Source organism: Danio rerio, chromosome 4 (genome assembly GCF_052040795.2).
Source record: "Danio rerio strain M-AB ecotype USA chromosome 4, GRCz13ab, whole genome shotgun sequence".
Taxonomy (NCBI): domain Eukaryota; kingdom Metazoa; phylum Chordata; class Actinopteri; order Cypriniformes; family Danionidae; genus Danio; species Danio rerio.
This window is the reverse complement of record NC_141024.2, coordinates 40,354,260-40,379,467: the sequence shown is the minus strand read 5'-3', so window position 1 is coordinate 40,379,467 and position 25,208 is coordinate 40,354,260. Positions and strand designations below refer to the sequence as shown.

Sequence of the window (25,208 nt, the reverse complement as noted above, 5' to 3'; positions counted from 1 at the left end):
AAAATTTCTAGCTTTCCAAATCTCAGTCTTTTCTCAGTTCCATTTAAAACACCCTCTCAATTTAAAATATCTGCTTTATTACAATACATCCCCACCCAAATTTCCAACATTTTTGTATGCTCCTTTTCTTCTTTAAAGGGTATATGTTGTGTTATTTATTTTACTCTTCCCACCCTCATGCTCAAACTTTTTCCAACATTAACCTTAGCTCCTGATGCTTTACAATATCGCTCTAAAATCCCCAACGATGTAGTATCATCAGCGTATTGATACACAGCTTCTCTGTTGTCATTGTTTTCTATTTGTATCCCTTTAATGCTTCTATCTGATTTTTATTGCCAATCCCAGTGGCTCAGCTATCAGTGTGTATAATAAAGCAGACAATGGACATCCTTGCCTTATTGATCTAGTTGGTTGAAGACATTCTGTTAAAAAAATACATTTAATACAAGTTAAAATATCTGTATAAAAATTTAAATCCATTTTCTAAAATTTTCCCCAAATCCAAACTCCTTAAGAACTGCAAATAAAAAATCATGCTCTACCCTGTCAAAAGCTTTCTCCAAATCTAAACCTATTAACACCCCCTTTCTCTTTTTCTTTCATATAGTAGACAATTTACCTTCCCCAATTCACCTGTACTGCATGTTTTTTGATTGTGGGGAAAACCGGAGAACCCAGAGGAAACCCACGCGAACACTGGGAAAACATGCAAACTCCACACAGAAATGCCAACTGACCAGGGCACAGTACTGTGTGTGTGTGTGTGTATGTGTATATATATATATATAAAGCAGCTACTTTTTTCAGCAAATTCTGTACCCTTTACCCAAATTCTGTACCCTTTGAATGTTTATATTGCATAAACTTTTATAATATATTTCTTTTTGTTTTATTATTAATTTAATTTGTATTTATTTACTTTTTTCTTACTGTAAATACAATTGTCATTACTAAACACTGTTTTTCCTATATTTGTGTCATCCTATTGTTGTAATTGTATTACTTCTTCCTTGTTTATGCATGTAAAGCCTATATATATATATATATATATATATATATATATATATATATATATAGAGAGAGAGAGAGAGAGAGAGAGAGAGAGAGAGAGAGAGAGAGCCCCTCATGTTTTTTTTTATATTTCATAAATTATGTAAAACATAGCAAGAAATTCTTCACAGTATGTCTGATAATATTTTTTTCTTCTGAAGAAAGTATTATTTGTTTTATTTCAGCTAGAATAAAATCATTTTTTTATTCTTTTTTAAACCATTTTAAAGACAAAACTATTAGCCCTTTTAAGCTATTTTTTCTCGATAGTCTACAGAACAAACCATCCTTATACAATTACTTGTCTAATTTACTGTCATGGCAAACATAAAATAAATTAGTTATTAGAGATGAGTTATTAAAACTATAATAATTAAAAATGTGCTGAAAAAATCTTATCTCCATTAAACAAAAATCGGGGGGAAAAAACAACCTTTTTTTTATTTGTTCAAACTACTCAATTAAAATGTGCTGAAATAACACAATTCTTGAGATTTCATTGGGACAACTTAATGTTCAGTCCAAATAATTTGGTAAAAGTGTTAAGTTACCTTAATTTGTGTTAAGACAACATGAAAGAATTGTGTGGAACCCTGCACAAATATGGTGATCAGTTCATAATAAGTTGAAACACATTGTTAGATTTTGCTGTATTTGGCTTAACCATTCTTGGGTGGCTCGCCAATGTATAGATGACTCTTAATACATAAAATAAGTAAGCTGACCAAAGTTCTTACATGGAGAAGACTTTATTGAAGACAATGAATAGTGCAGTTTCTCAGCTGTGATGTTAACTTGTCTGTCTTCAAGTAAGTTAAACAAAGTACTGTCTGTGAGACACTGCTTTATAACAAAGGATGATCTAATTTGTCAATCATGTTTTTGCTAAGCATGTGATCCTCTCGAAAGTAGTTTATAAATAAACTTTACTTGAATGAACAGCCAAACTACATGAAAAAGCTGCCGTTTTGAATATATCCATGTTTGTGTGGACAAGGCCTCAATTTTGCTGACTCTGTTATCCATTGTGAAGCTTTAGGTGAGTGCTGAGGATTCTTTTACAATTAAAGCCCTTTCCACACTCACTGCATCTAAAACGATCCTCTCCTGAGTGAATCTTCATATGGTTCTTAATGGAGTCTTTGCGTGTGAGACTCTTTCCACACTGATCACACGTGAACACTATGGTTCCAGTGTGACCATTCATGTGGTTCTTGAGGCTAGCTTTAGTTGTGAAGCGCTTTCCACACTAAGCACATTTAAACAGCTTCTCTCCAGTGTGACTTATCATGTGGTGTTTGAGTGAGCTTTTATGTGGGAAACTTTTACCACACTCTGTGCATGTGTACGGTTTCTCTTTAGTGTGAATCCTCATGTGGATGTAAAGGTCTTCTTTTTTACCTAAACTCGTTCCACACTGTTCGCAGGTGTAGGGTTTCTCCCTAGTGTGAACTCTCATGTGAGCAATCAGGTGCGGCTTTTTACTGAAACTCTTTCTACACTGTTTACAGCTGAAAGGCTTCTCTCCAGTGTGAATTCTCATGTGCTCTGCCAGGTTTCTTGCATGACGGAAGCTTTTTCCACACTGTTGGCATGTGTATGGCCTCTCTCCAGAATGAATTCTCATGTGGGATTTAAAGCTTTGTTTTTGACTAAAACTCTGTCCACACTGTTCACAGGTGTAAGGTTTCTCCCCTGTGTGAACTCTCATGTGAACATCAAGGTTTGGCTTTTGACTGAAACTCTTTCCACACTGCTTACAGCTGAAAGGCTTCTCTCCAGTGTGAATTCTCATGTGTGCTGCAAAGTTTCCAACATGATAAAAGCTTTTTCCACACTCTTGGCATGTGAACTTCCTCTCTCTAGTGTGAATTCTCATGTGAGCTTTAAAGCTTTGTATTTGACCAAAACTCTTTCCACACTGTTCGCAGGTGTAAGGTTGCTCCCTAGTGTGAACTCTCATGTGAACATCAAGCTTTGACTTTTGACTGAAACTCTTTCCACACTGTTTACAGCTAAAATTACTTTCGTTTGATGAAGTCTTTTTAGTCAGTGTGGGTTTTTCATCAGTCGTTATTTCTTGGGGTTTCTCAAACTGCTGTTTCTCATCTATTTCATTGTGTTGATGAGTCTCTTCTTTTAGCACCATCAGATCTAAAAAAAAAAAAAGTTAGCTTTGGTATGAAGACTCAAAGCGACACCTCAAGCGACTTTTTCACCCAAATATTAAAATGACCTTACCATTTACTCTCCGTCATGTGGTGTTAACCTTTCCTTTATTGTGGAACACATTGAGCAAGTAGCGTTTTTTAAAATATCTTCTTTTGTGCTTAACAGGATCAAGAAACTCATAAAGGTTTAAATCCACATGAGGGAGAGTAAATGGTGAGGCTATTTTCATTTTTGCGTCAACTATCCATTTAAAAGGTTCCTACAAATACCCATTTTTTACAAGATGTAAAATAAGTCTTTAGTGTTCCCAGAATGTTTCTGAGGTTTCAGCTCAAAATCAGGTCATATACCTTGTAGAATATTTATTTTTGGGGATCAGAGGAAAACCAAGCTCTTTTTGTGCCTGTGGCTTTAAATGCAAATAATCAAATGCACTCGCTCTAGATTACTCGTGTTGCGTTTCCTCTTGCTTGGAAGACCCGATTGAGACAAATCCTGCATGTCCATAGCAGGTATGCATAATTATGCTTATATTTGCAAGTTTGCATTATTGTATAAAACGTATGCAAATGCTTAATGCCACGTTTGCTTTAAACAGGAGTGATGAGGAGATGGCAAGATGACATACTTTGTTACTTGTTTTCATTTATTTGTACTTTTGTCTTTGTGCATGTCCTGAGGCTTAGCTGAAGACCTACTTGGTGACATTGTATATACCCGACAAGATGCAGAAATGCCATCTAAAAAGGTTACTTGCGATTCGTCCAATCAGGGACAGTGACAATGTAAATATACAAAATAATAATGATAACCCAGGGTTTACAAATGTGAACTGTCTGTTAATGAACACCCAGGATTATTTTTTAACCCCAGGTATAGCATGAGCAGTGTGGAAGGTGACTACAGATAACCCAGAATTTATCCAGGGTTAGAATGACCCAGGGTTAACAATTTCAAGTGTGAAAAGCCCTAAGAATACTCAGCATCAGCTCTCAGGATAAACAGAGTATAATGACAAACTGCAACAATTGTCAGTCATGTCATGATGACCTGGGGCCTGTTTCAGTAAGGAGGTTCAACCAACTCAGAGTTTAAACTTGAACTCTGAGTTGATTTACAGAGAGATTAAATACTCAAGAGTTTTCGGTTTGAGAAAAACATTTGAGCTACAAAAGTCTTTCAGTCAAGAGCAGTGAGGGATTTTCTCCTTTTTTTGTTTGAATAATGATAAAAACAGTCAGCAGCAGGAATATTGCGCACTGTCACTTTAAGAATAGTGCGGCTCTGATATGGTTTCTCTTTCACATGTCTTGATTCTCAACTTGTTTGTTTATTATACAAATGAGGGTTAATATGAATATTCACTAAACACCACACAAATTTGTATTTATTTGACCATTAAAGTGCTCACATTAAGATGGCGTTAGATGTGTGTTCTCTGCTTGTCTCCGAGCCTGTCCTAGGCTAAACGCAGCACACACAGAGCATGTGCACTTACGCACTTTTAAAAATAGGAATGATGCGCGTCCCGTGATGCAAAAGTTACATTACAGCACATGCTTTTGGTCATTTTCACGTGGAACTGAGCTTTGCAGAGCAACAAATGTGTACAACTGGAAAGGGGGTGTTATATGATGGAATAATCGTTTATCTCGATTAATGGATTTTCATAATCATTAGAAGCCAAAATCGAAATCGCAACCAGATTTTCGAGTAATTGCACTGCCCTATCAAGTAGTAGAGGTTGATATGACATTTAAAATGTAAGCAGGACTAAAAAATCTTTTTAGAACGAGTAATAATCTGGTGGAGGCCTGTGTTTAGAGTTCTGGAATGCGTGGCGTGACGATTCGGGACACTTCATGTTTCTGCTGCATCACTGAGTGTCTGGTGTGCCGTGTCGCGCCGCATTCGGTGCCTCAGTCAAAGTTAATTCAGTGTGTGTGGTTATTTCTCTCGGTGTACAAGCTCGGCACTTGGACACCGAGACTATACAAAGACACAAATGATTTTGTACGACTGAATGCTCAACCTAGCTTAGCTTCTCTCTCGGTCTGTCAGCCTGTCTGTTGCAAACACAGAGCATGGAAGCTCTTGGCTTTGCCCCCTTGTTATGTTGGGCGGGAAGCGGAAACTGTGAAGCAACACGCCCCTAAAACAGCAAACTGTGTAAACGCCCCCAACATCACACTTTTGGACACATAAATAAAATAAATAATAAAAATATAATAAAAACATTTGAACTGTGTGTTGAACTGAACCTAAACTGGCACACTCAGAAGAACCATAATGTTAAAATTAAATCATAAAAAAGGGGTAAACTTATGTACCCTTTAAGCTTATCGTTCATTAAAAAAGGACAAGCCAGTCTTGTACGTGACTTTGTTCTTTGTGTAACTGAAATGTAGGCAATAGTTCCATTCAAAAATGCGAATTAAATTTTTGTGCACATAAAAGATGTGCGAATAAAGCAGTGTATCCATTTACTGAATCAAAGAGAACAAAATCATCACTTACTGAATAATTGGCGCCAAATATCAACAGTAAAAACTGTATTTTCTGCTGTAGAAGAAGCTACATGAATCTTTTCTTTTTTTAAATGACTTTCACCTCAGAGGACAATGCTGGCACAAAATTAACACGTGTTAGCGTATAAAGCAATGAGAGGCAGAGAACAGATGCTCTGGAGGTCATTAATAATATAATAACATGAATACTGAAATGGTTCAGGTGTTTTAGAATGACCAAAACAACATTTCAGATGTTTTACAATGTGCTCAGCCTGCTGGTTTGTCTATTCACACAAATTTTCATCATCATATGATCTCTTTTGTTCAGTAAAGGTGCTTGCGTTGTTTACGTAAGTTTATCTTCTCTTATCGAATAAAAAGTTTGTCCTTCTCAGTTATGCGCATGTTTCTTTATGCTTATATTTCAAAAGTTATGTGCATCATGACGTTTCCATCAACCAATTTTTTATGCTTATAGCCTATCCAAATACACATAAAAATAGGTAGCTGGAAATGTAAGGCTAAGCGAGAAATACCGCTTTATTTTTTAAAAAGGGGACGAGACCGACAGAAAACTCTTTTTTAGAGACAGGTTTGACTTACCGTGCTTTCTCGAATTTGACAAACCTGCCATTTTGAAACGAAAAACCCAGAGTTTCTCTCATTTCAGGGCTAAAATACTCTGAGTTTACACTCAACCTTCTTTCTGGAACAGGGCCCCGATCTCATATGGTATTGTTTTAGAACTTCAGTTGCCTATTGGAGAAATGACCAGGAATAATAAATGGCAGAAAACGGTCACACTACTTGCTCTGCAAACATGGGTGTTCATGTCTATACATACAAAGAAAAAAAATAAAATAAGAAAATATGACTTTGCAACATCAAGCAGCATTAGGCATGGACCAGTATAAGATTCTGACGATATGATAACCTTGAATAAAAAATCACACTTTCACAGTACTAATTACTGCTCTAAAATATATTCTTTTAAATGTCTGGGTAAAAAACAAACACTTTTTCCTCTTTGAACACAAAACATTTTCTTTTGAGAAACTTTTTAAATATTTTGGAGCAGTAAACATGTCAGGCTAAATTATTCAATTGAATCCTTAACTTCTGCTGTCTTCATTTGTTTCAAAAACACAGATTTCTTTACAATTTAAATCAGCATTTTTGGATATCTTTTTTTGCTGGAGATACTGTTGTCCTGAAAAACTTAAAACAAAATGTAAATAAAAAAAACTTACATATGACGATTACAGCAGAAAATATTGGAGGTTTTAAAACCTTGACTTTTTTAAAACTGCATTATACTTTGAAAATGGTTATTGTACCATGCCTTAGCAGAACAACACTGTTTTTAGGATCTAAAAATGTATTCTTTAAAAAAAAAAAAGTCTCAAGCAAAAAAATTCCAATGGCGCCGCCTGCTGGTACATGAAGAATATGGTCAATATTCTGAAGAACTTTACACTCAAATGTTTGCATATCATCAGCATACTGTAATCCATTTATTAATCAGCAAAAGTCATTTTAAACTAGTTTGTTGGCCAGTTGTAGTCAGTGCAATGCTAAACGTTATTGTGCCACTATAATTTGTTTGTTTTGTCTCACGTCATCCCACAACAACAACATATAGTTTAGATTACTGTACAATGTTTTATAATAACAATTAATTATTTTAGTGCCTATTTCATTCAGCATATTTCAAATTAAGGGCATACACAATTTCTGACATACTTTAAATCAGGGTTTCTGCAGGTTTCACCAAGTTAAATTTAAGACTTTTAAAGACATTTTTAAGACTATTATGAATGAAATTTTAGATTAAGGAATTTTTCAAATGCCCCAGATGAAAAAGATTTTTTATTTGTCCTATCAAAAAATATTACAATTTTGTACATTTAATGATACAATAATAAATTAATAATAATATTAAAATATTTTAGATATTTCTTAGCAAAAAATCTTAAATATTGCGTAAAAACAAGAGAGCTCGACTAGGATCCACACACTTTTTTCCAAAATAAACTTTCTTTAAAATAAAAAACAAATGAACAAAAGTAAAAAAAAACTAAAATAATCTAAATCTATGCACAACAATCTGTCCAGGTCTATGTCCTCAGTAGTACAATACATGGAGCATGTTTAAACAAATGAAGCACGAAAATAATTAAACTATTATAATAAATAAAGTTAAAATGATCTTTTTGAATGAAAAGTTTAAAGATTTATTTAGATGGATTGTTGGTAATTGTATGGGTTTTGGCCAGATTGGGTAACAAAACATGAACAAAGAAAAATGAAGACTTGTTTAAGAAGATTTAAGACCTACAACAAAACATTTCAGTAAATTTAAGACTTTTAATGTGAGCGCTTTAATGGTCAAATACATGCAAATTTGTGTGGTGTTTAATTTTAGGTTTTTGAATTTAAGACATTTTAAGACCCTGCAGGTATTAAATAGATCATATCTGTGAGAACTAGTAACAACGACTAAAAACAAGTTTAAACCCATAAAGAAGTTGATGAAAAAAGGGAATTGTGATCAACGTGACATATGCAAATGGAAAGTACTAAGCCAACACTATCACTATAATAGCAGATATCTTCTATGAGAATACTGTAGGTCAAATACCGTCAGCTCAGTTAAACTTTTTTAATTTATTGTTTTTATTTACTTTATATAGCACCAGTGCTCAAGGACGCTTTACATACAGTAGGAGAACAAAAAAAGCAATAAACTTAAGAAGGTAGAGAAAATGGGAGACTAACAATACATAAAATAATGACAAAAGACATGAAAACAAGTGACAAAAGAAACTCATTCCAGTCTTTCAATGAGTGCTTATGTGCATTTAGGAGAACTAGGCAGCACACTCAGGGCTGCAAGATGGATTTTGAGAATGAAAACCAACCTGTTTGTTTCTGCAGATCTTCCTGTTTGACTGTAAATGTTTCTTCAATCTTCAGATCTTCACTCTCCTCTTTAATAAACGCCATCTTTATAACAGTGTGGAGAACAGTTGCTTCAGCAGGAGTTTTTCTCTGTGTTTGGACACTTTATCCTGTTTAAAATTAACAAAACAATAAAAATGTTCTGTTTAAAATGAATAAAACAATGAACAAAAACAAAATAACTTCTCTTCAACACTTGCTTTAACAGTTTCTTTATATAAGAGTGATTAACAAAAAGAAATCAGGTAAGTCTGAGCAAAAAAACAATAGCCACAAAAGAGCTGATTAAGACCAGTACTCCATTTCTTATATATAATGATGTTTACTTTGAATAGAATGACATTATGCTATTTAATAAATAAACCTTCATTAAAACACTTATTACACTCTTTACTGTTGCTTTATTCAAACTTTAACAAATTTTAATTATTTTGTTTGTTTTATTTATTTTATTGTCTGCTTACAGCAACGTTGTAGCACTCTTTTGCACAAGATAAGAATTTACTCTTATGGACAAATAAAGTTTATCCTATCTTATTTAAACAATAGACCTTACTGTGAGTAAAATAGTACTTCGTTGTATAAAGGGTTAAAATAATATTGTCAACAGCAGGTACATTTACCATAAAAGGAACAACCTGAATTGCCAGCCAGGTTCCAACCTATATAATATGTTGTAGCTTATTTGGGCTACAGTCCATTTGTCAGGATAAAAACAATATTTATAACCAAATAAACAAACAAACAAAAAAGTTCCCATAAACAAAAAAGAAGCTTTTAAAAATGACTGAAGAACTTAAGACAGCGTTGAACAATGCATCCACACATGTTTAGATTTTACATTTTATAATGTTAGCATTCAGATATTATTTGAGTGTAAATTCAGAACGTGCAACTCACCTTTTCAGTCTTCAATGAAGAAGTGGGATGAAAAAATGGCCTCAGTGGGTTTTTCTTTGTAGGTTGTTGTTGGTAATAATCCCAATGTAGGAATCTACAATAGTAGTTTGTCCTCCAAAGTTGTTCTCTTTACTTGGCGAAATAAGCCAATGAAGATTCTCTTAGGAACTCAGAATATAAAGATATCACCCTGCTGAGCTACAGGATCTGGAATGTGATTGGATAAGACTCAATTGGCCCCCTTTAATTCTGGTATAAAGACGCAAATGAGCAGTGAAGACACACATACAGTGGGGGATGGGAAGTCCAGCAGCTTTACAAATCATAGTTTTACATAGAATAATGATGTATTGGGAAAAAGAGGTGACTTTAGCCATCACCATTTGTTTTGTTGCTGTTGTTTTATAATACTATTGATTGAAGTGTTTTTATTTTGGCTGCTGCATTTTGTAGTTAATGTTGATACATTTATGTTGAGGTACTTTGATTTGAAACACATTTCAATTTATTTTTTCCAAGCCTGGTTAAAAGGTAATGCAAGAGTTGTGTGTTGTTTTTTTTAGAAGCTTCTCAGAGTTTTGTGTGAGTTTAGAGTCCTTTATTTCTCTTAAAGCACGTGCTGCGTATTACTGGCTTCTGTAAGACTCTTAACATGTCAATTATTTCTTTCAAAAGTGTCTATAGATTTTAACAATCAAAATGTAACTTGTTTCTGTGCCAATTTAGTTTTCTTTTCTTCGTCTTTTAGTTGAACAGAACACGTGTGAGCAGCTCAGCTTTCTCGAAAGCCTCTTATTCACCTGATAGGTAACAAAGATGTTTTTCCCTCTATTTAATATTTGTGTTTGTGCATACATATGCATAGACATTCACAAAAGCATGTGATACCCTGTCACAAAACCTTTTTTAACACAGTAAAGCTATCACATACTGTCCATTTTTTTTTAAATATGTGATGCATCTAAATATTTATAATCAGAAAATAATTACATTACAAGTTAATTTGTTGTATATGCAGCATATACAGGGTAATGCAATGACAGGAGTTCACTTTCATAACTACAATGCAGAACTTTAAATGTGATTTATCTGCTCCACCTACACCAACTACAGCATTTCTCAGACTTCTGTTTCACTATGGTGTAATTACAGTGGTGAACATCACATAAAACAACAACTGCACTTACTCCTGTAACTTGTTTGGAACAATGACATTTAAATATCTGTGTCACATATTCATTTAAATAAATGGCTCATCATTGTGTGCGGTCATCTTTAGTAATAGCTGCCTGACCATTAACTGAATAGGGTCGTTTTACATATAAGAAACCTGTTAACAGGTATAGCTGTCATGCCAATACTAACTTGATAGCCTAAAGCATATTACATGAACAAGATCTGCCTTTCATCTCTTAGGACAGTGGTTCTCAAACTGTGATGCGTGTACCACTATTGGTACGCAGGCTTCCTTCTAGTGGTACGCAGAGGAATGAAATATGTCATGTACATGCTACACACATTTCAAAATTGATCAAAAATTATGTATATAATATGCCATATATGAAATATAGCCTTTATTTCTGAGGTAATCTGACACGTTTTTAACTGTAGCTGCTTTACTAGGCCTACTATGCTACTGTATTTCAATACTGCTCATTTTGGTGGTACTTGGAGAGACCATTTTTTTCTGAGGTGGTACTTGATGAAAAACATTTGAGAACCTCTGTCTTAGGACAAATAATCATAGGTGTCTATAACAATACATGCTAGATTGCCCAGATCATTACAATCATTACATCTGAATGGAGCCTTTTTGTAAGCATAGTTCTTCACCAATACCCTTTTAATACTTTATATAATTACACATGTGAGGCATCACAGTGGTGCAGTGGGTAGCACAATCGCTTGACAGCAAGGAGGTCGCTGGTTCGAGCCTCAGCTGTGTCAGTTGGCATTTTTGTGTGGAGTTTGCATGTTCTCCCCGTGTGAGATTTCCTCCAGGTGCTCTGGTTTCCCCAAAGTCCATAGATGTGGTATGCATGCGGTGTGTGTGAATGAGTGTGTATGTTTCCCAGTAATGGGTTGCAGCTGGAAGGGCATCCGCTGTGTAAAGCATGTGCTGGATAAGTTGGTGTTTCATTCCACTATGGTGACCCCAGATTAATAAAGGGACTGAGCTGTAAAGAAAATGAATAAATATATATTAATAATATCACACGAGGGACTTCCGGTATAGCAATGAAGGAGTAAGGTGCGTGGAAGAAGGGCTCCCAATCTACTTTATTAAATTAAACCTGCTAAACGCTAAATATTTCCAGTTACTGTTAATTGATTTGTTTAGAACATTATCGGCCAAAATATGAGTAATTCTAAGCCGAAGCAAGCTCATCCTTCAGCTCCACCGACAACGAGATCTACCACGAGCATCGCTAGCAAGTTAGCAACCATGGCCGCCGCCGCCTCCAGTGCTGAAAAACAGGTCACGTCAGAAACTTTTGAATCCGTATCCATAGACCTGTTGATTTCTGAATTAACTAAACAGCGTGTTAGTATCAGGGAAGATTTCTCTGCCTTGATTCAGCAATCTATCGGGCCTTTACAAAGCTCCGTGAATGCGTTAAGAGAATCGGTTGAAGGATTTCAGAGCCGCCTGACTGCGACGGAGTGCCTAGCTGGGGAGAATTTTGAGAGGCTGACAGCAGCTGAAAATGCTATTAAAACTTTACAAACTCAGAACACATCTCTGCTTGATCGCATTGAGGATTTGGAAAACAGATCTCGAAGAGCTAACTTGAGGATCGTGAACATTCCGGAAGGTAGCGAAAACGGCAAAGACCCCGTTACTTTCGTTTCTGAGATGTTACTTGAGATGACGGGCACGGAGGTCTTCGACAACCCACCAACACTTGACAGAGCGCACCGTTCACCCGGCCAAAAACCAGCGGACGGCCGTAAACCACGTCCATTTTTGGTGTGTTTTCATCGATTTCAGGAAAAGGAGCGGTTGCTGCGCTGGGCAAAACGACACGAAATGAAATACAAGGGGAACATCATCAGAATCTACCAAGATCTCAGCGCTACCCTGTCAAAGAAACGCTCCTCTTACAACGGCATCAAGCAATCACTCTACCAGAAGGGCATACGTTTTCAATTGCTTTACCCGGCTCGACTGAGGGTGACCTTTAATGAAGAAACCTTAATATTCAATACACCGGATGAGGCGAAACAGTTCTACGACCAACGTATAAATGTTTAGAACACTTTTTTCCCCTTGTTTTCTTTTTCACTCAATCACAGCTTTCTGAGTTGACTCTTTTGAAATTTTTTATTTTTTATTCTTTTGCTTTTGCTCTAAACTAAACAGAAACTGATGCACTGATAACAGTGACTGCGTTGAGGAAAAAAAAAACATTATCCTTTATATTGGCGTTTTGACATTTTAGAATGTTTAATTATGTTGGGTTGCCCTCTAGAGGTTGAAACGGATATAAGTTAGATGGGAGATTACTGGGGGTTGGTTAGTGGGGGCCTGCAATTTGTCTCCGTTCTTGAGGCAAATATAGGTAAAGTTCAGTGGGGTTGGGAGAATCACTTCCAAATATGTTTGTTTTTTCTCTTTTCTCCTTTTCCTTTTTTTTTTTTTTCTCTTTTTTCTCCTTTTACCTGCTTGTCATGTACTGGAGAGAGGGTCTTACTCTTTACAAAACAAAGGTTGATCAATGAGTGATACAAATAGGACTGGAGGGTCTTCTATCCGGTTTATTAGCTGGAACGTTAAAGGTTTGAACGGACCAAACAAAAGAGCTCGTATATTTGCTCATCTTAAAAAACTGAATACTGAAATAGCATTTCTGCAAGAAACGCATTTACAGCTAACAGACCATACGAGACTTAGAAAACCCTGGATTGGTCAGATTTTTCATTCCCAGTTCAACAGTAAAGCAAGAGGAACAGCGATTCTAATTCATAAGAAGGTGCAATTTCATGCTTCTAAATTTGTTTCAGACCCCCAAGGACGTTTTGTTATTGTGACGGGTCTTCTGTTTCATACCCCTGTTGCACTAGTATGTGTTTATGCCCCTAATTGGGATGATGTTAACTTTGTTCACAAAATAATTTCTTCTTTACCCGATTTAAACTCGTATCGTTTGATTTTTGGTGGAGATTTGAACTGTGTTATTAATCCAACACTAGATCGTTCAAATCCAAAAACAACATCCCAGACAAAAATGTCTCGCGCTCTATCATCCTTTATGACTCAAACAGGTTGTGTGGACCCATGGAGATTTTTATTTCCTCAAAAGAAAGAATTTTCTTATTTTTCCCCTGTTCACTCTTCATACTCAAGAATCGACTATTTTTTCTTAGATAAGACATTACTTCCCCATGTGGAAAAGACTCAGTATTCTTCGATTGTAGTATCAGATCATGCACCACTGCTTCTTGATTTACGATTTACTCATCACTGTACCCAACGTCCTAATTGGAGATTAAATTCTAACCTATTAGCAGATAAAAATTTTCACAAACATATATCAATGGCCATAGATAACTTTTTACTTACAAATGATTCAGAAGAGACATCACCAATAGTCCTGTGGGAGACACTTAAAGTAGTCATCAGAGGTGAAATTATATCTTACTCTATATCTGTTAATAAATTAAAACATGCTAAACTACAACAACTAATAGAATCAATAGAAAAATTAGATCAACAACTTTCTATATCACCCACTGAAGAACTACTTAAAAAGAGAGTGGAACTCAAAGCAGAATTTGATCAGTTGTCAATCGAAAAAAACCAACAAAACTTGCTTTGGACTAAAGGGAATTTTTATGAACACGGGGAAAAAGCAAGCCGTTTATTATCTCACCAGATAAAAATTCAGTCAGCTTCCAGGTTAATCCCACAAATTCGTAATGCCTCACAACATCTGACAGTTGATCCTAAAGAAATTAATGATACCTTTAAAAAATATTATACCGACTTATACACCTCAGATTTTTTTGGAGATACATCAGGTATGTCATCTTTTTTTAATAACCTGAATATCCAGACAATTAACCCAAATCAAAAAGAAATGCTAGAACAACCAATTGATCTACAAGAGATCTTAGATTCTATTAATGGTATGCAAAACGGCAAAAGCCCTGGCCCTGACGGCTATACAGTGGAATTTTATAAGGCTTTTGCCCCCAAATTAGCTCCACTTCTTCTGAAAATGTTTGAAAATTCTTTAATTAATTCAGAGTTACCAAGGTCTCTTACAGAAGCATTTATTACACTTATTCTGAAGCCAGGAAAAGACCCACTTGACTGCAGCTCCTACAGGCCAATATCACTGCTAAATGTCGATGTTAAAATTCTTGCAAAATTATTGGCCTCCAGAATTGACACCATCATACCAGAAATTGTATCACCAGATCAAACAGGCTTCATAAGGGGTCGTCACTCATTTACTAATTTAAGAAGACTTCTTGGTATTCTGTATTCTCCTGCGTCCAGGGAGGCCCCAGAGGTGGTGGTGTCCCTGGATGCAGAGAAGGCGTTTGATAGAGTGGAGTGGCACTATTTATTTACAGTTTTAAAAAAATTCGGTTTTGGATCAAAATTTATAGCCTGGGTCCAATTACTATATTCTAATCCCAAAGTATCTTATTACAAATAAAATACGTTCCCAATTTTTTCCAATATTTAGAGGAACAAGGCAGGGCTGTCCTTTAAGCCCTCTTTTTTTTGCATTAGCAATCGAACCACTTTCTATTATGCTTAGATCTTCGCAGTCTATCCAGGGAATTGATCGAATGGGGTCGGAACACAGGGTCTCTTTATATGCAGACGACCTGTTGTTATACATTTCACATCCAGTTGAAAACGTCCCAAAGATAGTAAAAAATTTATCTGATTTTGGTAGTTTTTCAGGATATAAACTAAATCTTTCTAAAAGTGAATGCTTTCCAATCAATTCCCTTGCTTTACAAATTAATGTAACATCCCTTCCATTTAGGGTTTCTCAATCTGGATTTAAATATTTGGGAGTCCATATTACCCGCAGTTTTTCAGGTTTATATGCAAAAAATTTCTTACCACTATTAAGTAAAATTAAATTGGATCTTCAGAGATGGGACGCACTACAATTATCCTTAGCAGGCAGAGTGAACTGTATAAAAATGAATATCCTACCTCGATTCTTATACTTATTTCAATGCCTTCCAGTTTTTCTCCCAAAAGCTTTTTTCCATAAAATAAATACACCTATCTTATCATTCTTATGGAATGGGAAGAATCCCAGAACCAGTAAGGAGCTTCTTGAAAGACATAGATCCCAGGGAGGTTTAGCACTTCCTAATTTTATTAGTTACTACTGGGCCGCTAACCTCCAAAAAATTGTTAGTTGGTATAATACCCCAGAGGTTGATTGGTGTAAAGCTGAAGCAAATACCTGTATTTCTACATCACTTTCTTCATTAATAACAATGAAGTTACCATTTTCTCCGTCTAATTATTCCTCAAGCCCCGTTGTATGCTCTACACTCAAGATATGGTCCCAGTTTAGACAGAAGCATAAACTGACCGATTTTTCTATGCTAAACCCTTTATGTAATAACCACTTGTTTCCTCCCGGTAAGCTAGATTTCACATATGTTCAATGGCAGAAGGCAGGCCTGGCTAGATGTTGTGACTTCTATATAGACAACACCTTCGCTAATTTTAGTGACCTCTCCAAAAAATTTCAATTGGCACATTCCAATCTATTTCGTTATTTCCAGGTCCGACACTTTGTCCAAGCTCAGAGCTCAACTTTTCCTGATTTACCACCAGCCTCAATGCTGGATAAAATTCTACAATCTCCTACTGCTCTTAAAGGTCAAATTGCAGCATTATACATGATTATCATGTCTCCAAATGATGCTTTAATTGACCGAATTAGAGGAAAGTGGGCAAACGACATTGGAACTGAAATCCCTGATAATATATGGGAAGAGGCTCTGAGTAGAGTAAATGGATCCACTTCCTGCGCACGCCTCAATCTCATACAATTTAAAATTATTCATCGAGCCTACTACACAAAATGTAGACTCTCAAAAATATATCCTTCTATTGATGAGGTGTGTGATCGATGTAGAAGTGAAAAGGCAGACTTTTTCCATATGTTCTGGGCTTGTCAAAAGTTGAGTGACTATTGGACACAAATATTTAAAACATTAAATGACGCCTTTAATTTAGAGATAAAACCTAGTGTTGAGTTAGCTATCTTTGGGGTACCAGAACACAATATATTGTTGACAAACAAGGAAAAAAATGTATTCGCCTTCGCTACTTTGTTAGCAAGGAGAAGAATACTACTTCACTCTAAAAACGAATGTGTTGAAAACAACACAACATGTGTTATTTTCAACACATGTCCTGAGTGTGCTCAGGGACAACACATGTTGAGTTAAGTTTAACACACAAAATGTGTCATTTAATGTAACACATTAATGTGCAGCATAAGTTGACACACAGATGTGTTGTTTTTGTATGTATTTAACACAACTGTGTGTTACTATTCAGTTTTTATAATTTTGAATGTAAAATATATTATAAATTAATATACAAAATCTCACAGGAAACATTAAACACTGTTCACATACTGTTTATTTTTTCCTTTTTAACATGAAAATAATGCATTTAAATGTTTTACAGCATTTCATTGTACAAACAATTCATTGTATAACATAAAAACTCACTTTATAAAAGCATTCATTAAATTGAACTTGTATCTGTTAAGCACGCCATATAAACTGTCAAATATGTATGAAACAGTTCCCAACATATACATTTTTTAAAATTCTCTAGTGAAAGAAATAAGTAACCATAGCACAACGTTTTTGCATTCACCTACATGTAAGATGCTTGTCTTAACAAAATAAATCATTGTCAAATCTAGTCAAAACACTTAAACATTTAGGTAACCCTTTATAGTAACGACACTATAAATCATTTATTGAGCATTAGCAAATAGTTAATTCACTATTTGTTTAGCATTAACTCGACATTATAAGACATTAGTAAGCGGTTCATAAACACAGCCACAAAAGGCTGAATTTTTGACTTATAAGCGCATTTATAATGTGTTTAATGATTGTAGTTTCATAATTCAAACTTTCAAATACAAATGGTTTGTAAATAATGCAGTCCTTAATTTAGTAGTGAAAAATTAGTCAGAAGCAAAGTATAAAAGTACAATTGTTAAGCGCATTATAAATGTACTTATAAGTCAAGAATACAGCATTTGTAATTGTATTTATGAACCGCTTACTAATGTCTTATAATGTAGAGTTAATGCTTAAATGAATAAATTCACTATTTGCTAATTCTTAATAAATGATTTATAGTGTAGTTATTATAAAGTGTTACCAAAGTTTCAACCACTAACGTGTTTAAAACAAAATTTTGTATTTAGGAGTTACATACTGCTGATCGCAAAATGTCACAATGTCTAGAGGTCTGTAATCTATTAAGTCCCCAGGCAGCAAAGCCATGTCAAAATCATTTGTTCTGATGACACTGAAGGAAAAAAGATGTTCATCAAAATACTTAACTCTTAAAACTCTCAGAAACATAAGTGCGCATTCTCTTTCACTTTGGGGAATAATGTGTATAACTTCACCAAATAATGGTTCTCCCCTTTCATCTGCTTTTAAAGTCAGAACAGATCCTGTCTGGTATGTTGTCCCCAAAAAACTGATATTATTACTCACATGAATTGAACTGGTGTAAGTAAGAGTCTCAAAATGTGTATCTGTCTTAAGCTTGTCAAGCAATTTGTCACCCTTATACAAAGATGCAATTACAACTGGGAAAGCATTTGGTACAGTCATCTCAGAATTGTGTTTCGAGCTTAATTTCCATTGGTGCATTTGCTGAATCTGGTGTTTATGAGCCAGTGTTTTTGAAATATTACGAAAGTTGCAAACAACTTGGGCATGTCGCTTAAGAGGGTGATGTTTGGCTTCGAACCTCATACACCACAACTTTGAAAGCGGTCCAAATAAAGTCATAATACTCGGGTAGTGTGTCATGTAGTGATGTTTAGGAATTAGATTCCTTTCAGGATAAAGAATCTTGAACTGTGTATGGTGATCAATTATTAGCTGCTTAAGATGGACAGCAAGCCCTTTTGACACAACAGGTGCAAAAATTATGTCACAAATTTCCCTCAACATTAGGAAAAGGTGCCAGTGTGGGCTCTGTGTGTCAATTAAATCACCTAACAGAAAAGGCAAGACTAGTAGTAAACACCACATCTGTGATGCAGTCTGCTTAATAGCATTTTCAGATGTCCTCAGATTGACAATAACACTAGGTTTATTTTTTTGATTTCCATAGCCATAGTCAAAAGCTGCTATTCTTTCATTTAAAAGTTCCAGAGAAAAACATTTCTCTTCATAAATGAAATGCCGCAGCATCAATTTGACCTCAAGAGGTCCGACTCCTTCCAACACATCATGCATAATGTCTACACCAATATTCTCAGTGACATGAAAATACTGTAGGCTGTTTAGGCATGAGTTATGTTTGACACCGGTTGCACTTGCATCATTGAGTTGTACATGGTATGCATAGTTTTCCCTTGTACGTCTCTCTGTATTATTTTCATCAAAAATAATCTGGGAACTTGATTTGTCAATTAGACAAAATTGACAAAATCGGTTTGCAGAGAAACTTTCCACATAGCCACAGAGTGAGTGACAGGCAAGATTGTCCGCTGTCAGCAAACAGACTGTTCCAAAAAGTAATTGATGTTTATCGTGTAGTTTGACCTCTATACCATTCTGCTCAATTTCTTTTAAGTCTGTTATAAGAGGTTCCAAAATTTTGTCAAAACCATAAATGTCTTTATCAATAGAATTCAATAAGAGACATAAATGGATATTGGAAAGTACAGAATTTTTTTCTGACGGCACATTTCGTAAAGCAAAGTAAACAGCCCCCATTTTATGAATCTTTGTTTTAGATCCAAGAGGATTAGTTGTTTCCAAATCATCGAAGTATAACTGAATTTGTAATGCATTTGGATGGTTTCGGTAAAGAGGATGTTTAGAATATTGAGCACCATCACAATAATCATGCATTGTATCTCGTTCACCGCAAGACTGCATATACATATTCTGCATTTTGTCACAACTAAATAAAAATTTAATTGTGTTAATTATTGAGATGTACTGACATGTGACAGGCACAAGCACCTGGCTTTTCCCCCCATTCTTTCTAAGACAATCTAATCTGTGACCAAGAAACACTTCTGTTGGTTTCTCAAAGGAAAAATTGTCAGAAAAGTACTTAGTTAGTTTAAATGTAGTATCTATGTCACCAAACATGTTTCTAGCATTGTCAAAATCCTTCATAAGTGTTTGAACTTCAGCACTATCTAGCGGAACTGCCAAGTTCTTAAGTAAAGTATTAGTCTTTTCTTGCAAATGACCTAAGGTACGATCAATAACTTCTTTTGTGCAGGTTATACTTTTTTGAACATCAGTATAAGTTACATTAGAAGAGGCATACATGCTGGCAGCAAAAGCTGCAGCACAGTCTTTTAGATTTAAACTGCTCTGAGGAACTAGCTCTGTTTTAGACATTTGGACATTATCCTCAAAATTATTTATTCTGCTTTCATCAATTTGATAGGATAAATCTAAGTTCTTTGTATGTCCTGACTCTTCAGAAGGGCATGAATTCGTTTTAAAATGATCTCTGTTCAGATGTTTTAAAAAGGAATTGAAATTATGATAAGTTCTTGGGCAACCATTTTGACTACAAATTAAAGTTAGGTTGTAACTATCAGAGAGTGCATGCACTTCCCTTAAATGCCAAATTAACCCCTTTGTTTCAACAAAATCATTTTGAAGACACTTTGGACAGGTGTACATGCTTATTTCAATTAGGTACGAGACTGCACCTTAGCAATCAATTCCATGACCTTTGATCGTTTGCAAGATGACTGGGACAAAGACAGGTCATATATATACTCAAAAAAAGAAAAAACAGAAGACAGTTGGCATGGATACTGAAGGTTGCACAGCCAGTAGAATTTGAAAAGTCTGTCTACAGCACAGGTCAGGCTTTCAACATCAAGTGGAAGAGCAAAAGAGTCATTCTTTGCCACAATTACGTACTGGGATCCATGTCCTAGAGAACCGATGGAAACCAACTGTGGCTGAGCTGACTTCAGGGTCCCATTCATGGATTCAGCGAGCAAAGATGTAACGTTGGTACCAGCCTTCAAAAATGAAACAATGAAAAGCATTAGAAAATGTTGCTCCATTAAAAACAATTTTATTTATCACAAGCTAACACAATAAAAACTATACCGGCACTTGCTCCAACAGGTAGGACACAGCAGAAGTCACACAGCATTTACTCCCAGCAACACTTCTCCCAGATGCAGTGGGTGGAAGAAGATGAATAAGGATCTTCAACATAGTGTAACACAGTTCATCTTGAAGTGAAGATACAGGTCACATGCAAAAAAAGAATTTAAAAATTTTTTGGAATTAATATTTTATCTTGAATAGAATATCAATATTCACATAAAATTTTCTCATTTAAACTATGTTTAGAAAAGTATGCACATGCAACAGACATTTTGGCTGAAACTCATACCATCATGCTGATTCTCAGCCTTCTCCAGTAAGTGTCTGATGTCATTTTTCTTCTCCAAGGATGCTATTTCCTTGAGTCTTGGAATTATCGTCCCTTCCCACTTCCGGATAAACAAGTCTTCTTTCCCATCGGTGAGCTTGGAAAATTCAATGTCCATCTTCAAAGAAAGAAAGAAAGAAAATCAGAAACAAAGAAATATTAATATTACAATTATGAAAAATGTTTGTGTAAAGTTCTGTCTTAGTTAAGCATGTCTATTACCAAAGCTGGCATGTCAAGAAATCTAGGATATTCCTTGAAGATTTCAGCAACAGTTGGGGATTTTGTTGTTATCCATCTCCTTCGGTAACTGAAGGTTTGATTGATTGCAGTCTTTATTGATGATGAATTCTCTGGTGATGGTCGCATCCTCTTTATCAGAGTCAACCACTCACTTGGTACAGTTTCATCTGGACTTGGTAAAGAAGGTTGCGGTGTACAATGACGACGTTTCAAACTGTACACCCGCTGGCTCTGTTGAAGCTTCCGTCTGATGTTACGTAATCTCATTTCAATAAATCCACTGTGTGATGGCCCATCAAAAAAATGCTCCTGATGTTAGTAATGCAAAAACAGAACTAGTTAAAGTCAAGTATACATGAGCAACTTGCATACACATTCCTAAACAATTCAGTTTATATTGTAAAAAACATTCTTACATGTCCCTCATTTTCCCCAAAGGGCACCTGAATCCTTAACGAGGGGAACAATGACACAATCTCTTTTGCTAGAGCCAGCTTTTCTGTACCAGATGGATAGCTAAAAAAAGTAAAAAAATTAAAAATAAAAATACAGTTGCACAAATTGCTCCTTCACAAACATAAAAAACTGACTAAACAGTGGTACTTTAGAATTGATTGGGATAAACTGATTGTTAAATTTATTTATTTAAAACATTTTTTTAAATGTAGAATTTATTTTAATATATAACTTATTTAAATAAATGTAATTTAATGAATTTGCAAAGAAATACACCTTACGTGGAATAAACAAACCATACTCACAATCCATGTTTCTCTACAAGGTCACTGACAGCAACTTTAACAAGAATCTTTCTTGAGGAAATCGACAGCGTCTTAGTCTCTTCATGTTCTCTCAGGATTGTAGGGGCTTTTTCTTCAAGCAGCGTCAGCAAACTAGTTGTGGTGCCAGTCTGAATTGAATCTGTTAAAGGACACTAGAAATGCCAAAAACATTTTATTTATTGAAATGTTCACTTTTATCTATAGTAATATAAAGGGAGAAAGATATTAATGTTTTACCTGTAATAAGTGCACACTTCTTTCTAATGAGTCCGGGGTGTTGCTTGCAATATAATACATTTGAAATTTGTCAAGCTCCTGTACTCCTGCATTTACATCAGTGTCAATGAACTCTTGAAAATCTGTGTCAAATTTCAATATTCGATCAAGAGATAGTTGTTGAGACAGTTCAGGTTTGACTGAGGCTATCAGATCTCCAACACTGCCAACTGTGAATAGTTTTCTCCATATTTCCTTTTCGTCTATGAAGACAGTTGCAAGAACTCGGTGTAAAACTGTTAAAGTGACTGTAATTTGCTCCTCGACTTCCATCATCTAAGTAAAAGAGAGAGAAATCCATGTATATACAAGCACAATGAGAAAACAAACACATGTAACAATGAGTATGACAATAAAAAGCACATTTTAAATAGTATATGACTAGTCGGTTAGCACAAAATGGCGCGCAATGTTGATTACAATAAAGATCTTCATATTTTAACGTTAGATATTGTTTATGAATTTGCTCACACAGCGGCGCCATTTGGTGTCTGTACAAAGCGCCAAACTAATGTTATGGAAAGGCATTCTTGTTCAAATTCCTGCCGCAAAGCGGCATCTTATGTTTTATATCAAATAACATTATGATTAAAACGTTAGTGTATAAATTGTGTCCGGTATCGTTAATTTACCTCCAGTGTCAGTGATGCGGAGGCTTTAAAGTGACGCGAAGCCGGAGATTTTAAAGTGACGGCAACTCTCATACCAAAATGCAATACATATTTAGGGTCAGTCTTTCACCTTAAATATGTAACTTATTATTAACAATTCTGCCGAGTGCCAACGCAGCTTTGCAAAAGACGCGCCAGATGCGTTAGCTTAGGCGGCTAAAGTTAATGGTAAATGACCAAGTTGCCAAGTCACCCGTGTATTTGGAGTATGAAACATGGAGACATAATAAAAGTAACAAAAATAACTTCCTGGACAACTAACACAAAACATTCTCACGCAGAGTGGAAGAAATATTTACTATCGTAGCCGAATTTTAATTAATTTCACTCACCTGAGGCAGAGAGGTGCATTATCCGACAGAGCTCCCGGAGAGCGACGGTTGAAAAAGAACGTCACTGCGCATGCGCGTGCACAAATACACAGCATAAATCCCGAAATACAGAATTTTCAGCCACATTTTCACAAATGCTTATTTTATATTACCATTATGATAAATAAACTACATAAACACATAGCACAGTGCCATTTGACTCCAGACAAAAATGTATTTTATTCCAACATACTGTTTAAATGTGTTTAACACAGTCATTGTGTAAACACTTAAGCACAATATTAACACACAATGTGTCTGCAGTAACACAAAATGTGTTACGAACTGTTTAACACATATTTTGTGTAAATTTTTAACACATCATTTTTAAGAGTGTTGAGTGGAAATCAGCAGCTTCACCTAAAGCTTCAATGTGGATGTGTGATCTGATTTTATATTTGAAATTAGAGAAAATTAAGTATTTAATGAAGGGATCAGTCCAAAAATTTTATGAGACATGGCAACCTATGATTACATGTTTTGGGAAAAGGAAGACTCTCTCCTTTAACTGATTTATATAAATAAATCTGTGCAAACAGGTTTAACTGTGATCACCAATATGGTTTAGTTTGATATGTATGTAAAGGACCACTATAAATGTAACAGAATATTGATTTGTATTAACATGTACTGTAGGTAATTATTTATTTGAAATTTTTTTTTTAAGTTTATTTATTTATTTTTTATTAATTTACTATTATTATTATTATTATATATATATATAATTTTTTTTATTTATTTATTTAATTATTTACTATTATTAACAATATTTTCAATTTTGCTATACTTTTATTTATTCCTGTTGTAATTGTATTTTAATTTTATTTGTTTGCTAATTTATTTTGGCGGCAATGTTCGAAAATGGGGGGAAAATTACAACTTTAAATGTACAAAATGTTTTGTTAAAGCTTGAGAAAATCATCACAAATAAATGTTTAAAAAAAAAATAATAATATCACACGAGGAGTAGTGCGATGTGGCCTTCTATCTGTTTTTGTATTTCTGTTTGTTGTAATGGCCTGTAGTTATTGCAATAAAAAAAATAATAAATGAATATTTTTTTTAAAGTTCGATGTGGCTGTAGATGAGCACTGGTGGAAGGCATGTGTTATATTGTACACTAGGCACTCGAGAACGATTGTCCCTCTACCTGTTGTTTCAATCCCCTGACTACTTTGCTCATCTTCAGAGCTCCTTCATCAGTCATGGACAGCAAGAGATCTGAGATGCTCAAAGTCCAGAAAAGGAACCAAAAACTATTTCAAAACATGTGACTTCAGTGGTTCAATTGTAATCGAGTTCCAATAACATTTTGTGTGCTAGAAAATGTGGAAAAAAGCAGACATGTCCAAAGTAGGAACTGTTGAAGCATAGTGGCTGTTTTTGCCTCTGTATTCTCTTCATTTGCATTCAGCAGAAGAAACTTAAACAGGTTTGGCTCAAGTAGAGGATGAGTAAATGACAGAATTGTGATTTTTATGTGAACTATCCCTTTATTGCTTCTGTAAGTAAAGGTAAATTAAATATTATTACAGAAGATATTGATAAAGAATGGCAGGAAACGTTGAACACAGATAATAAGG

At 35.0% G+C, this 25,208-nt stretch overlaps 2 pseudogenes across 2 annotated transcripts in view; both read right to left on the bottom strand.

Annotated features, from left to right (window-relative positions):
* Positions 1 to 1,786: 1,786 nt before the first annotated feature.
* The window catches only part of LOC148680587 (uncharacterized), a 232,162-nt pseudogene continuing 208,740 nt past the window's right edge, over positions 1,787 to 25,208 (bottom strand). The window contains exons 3-4 of the transcript XR_015942576.1: positions 2,681 to 3,077; positions 1,787 to 2,596 (exon numbers count right to left, since the gene is read on the bottom strand). The product of XR_015942576.1 is annotated as an uncharacterized LOC148680587 (transcript). The remainder of the gene's footprint in view (positions 2,597 to 2,680; positions 3,078 to 25,208) is intronic.
* LOC148680604 (uncharacterized) lies at positions 17,218 to 23,643 on the bottom strand (annotated as a pseudogene). Its single transcript, XR_015942557.1, has 9 exons — positions 23,587 to 23,643; positions 22,545 to 22,859; positions 22,287 to 22,459; positions 21,942 to 22,041; positions 21,505 to 21,834; positions 21,244 to 21,400; positions 20,952 to 21,079; positions 20,634 to 20,860; positions 17,218 to 18,413 (listed from the first exon to the last, which is right to left on the bottom strand). The product of XR_015942557.1 is annotated as an uncharacterized LOC148680604 (transcript).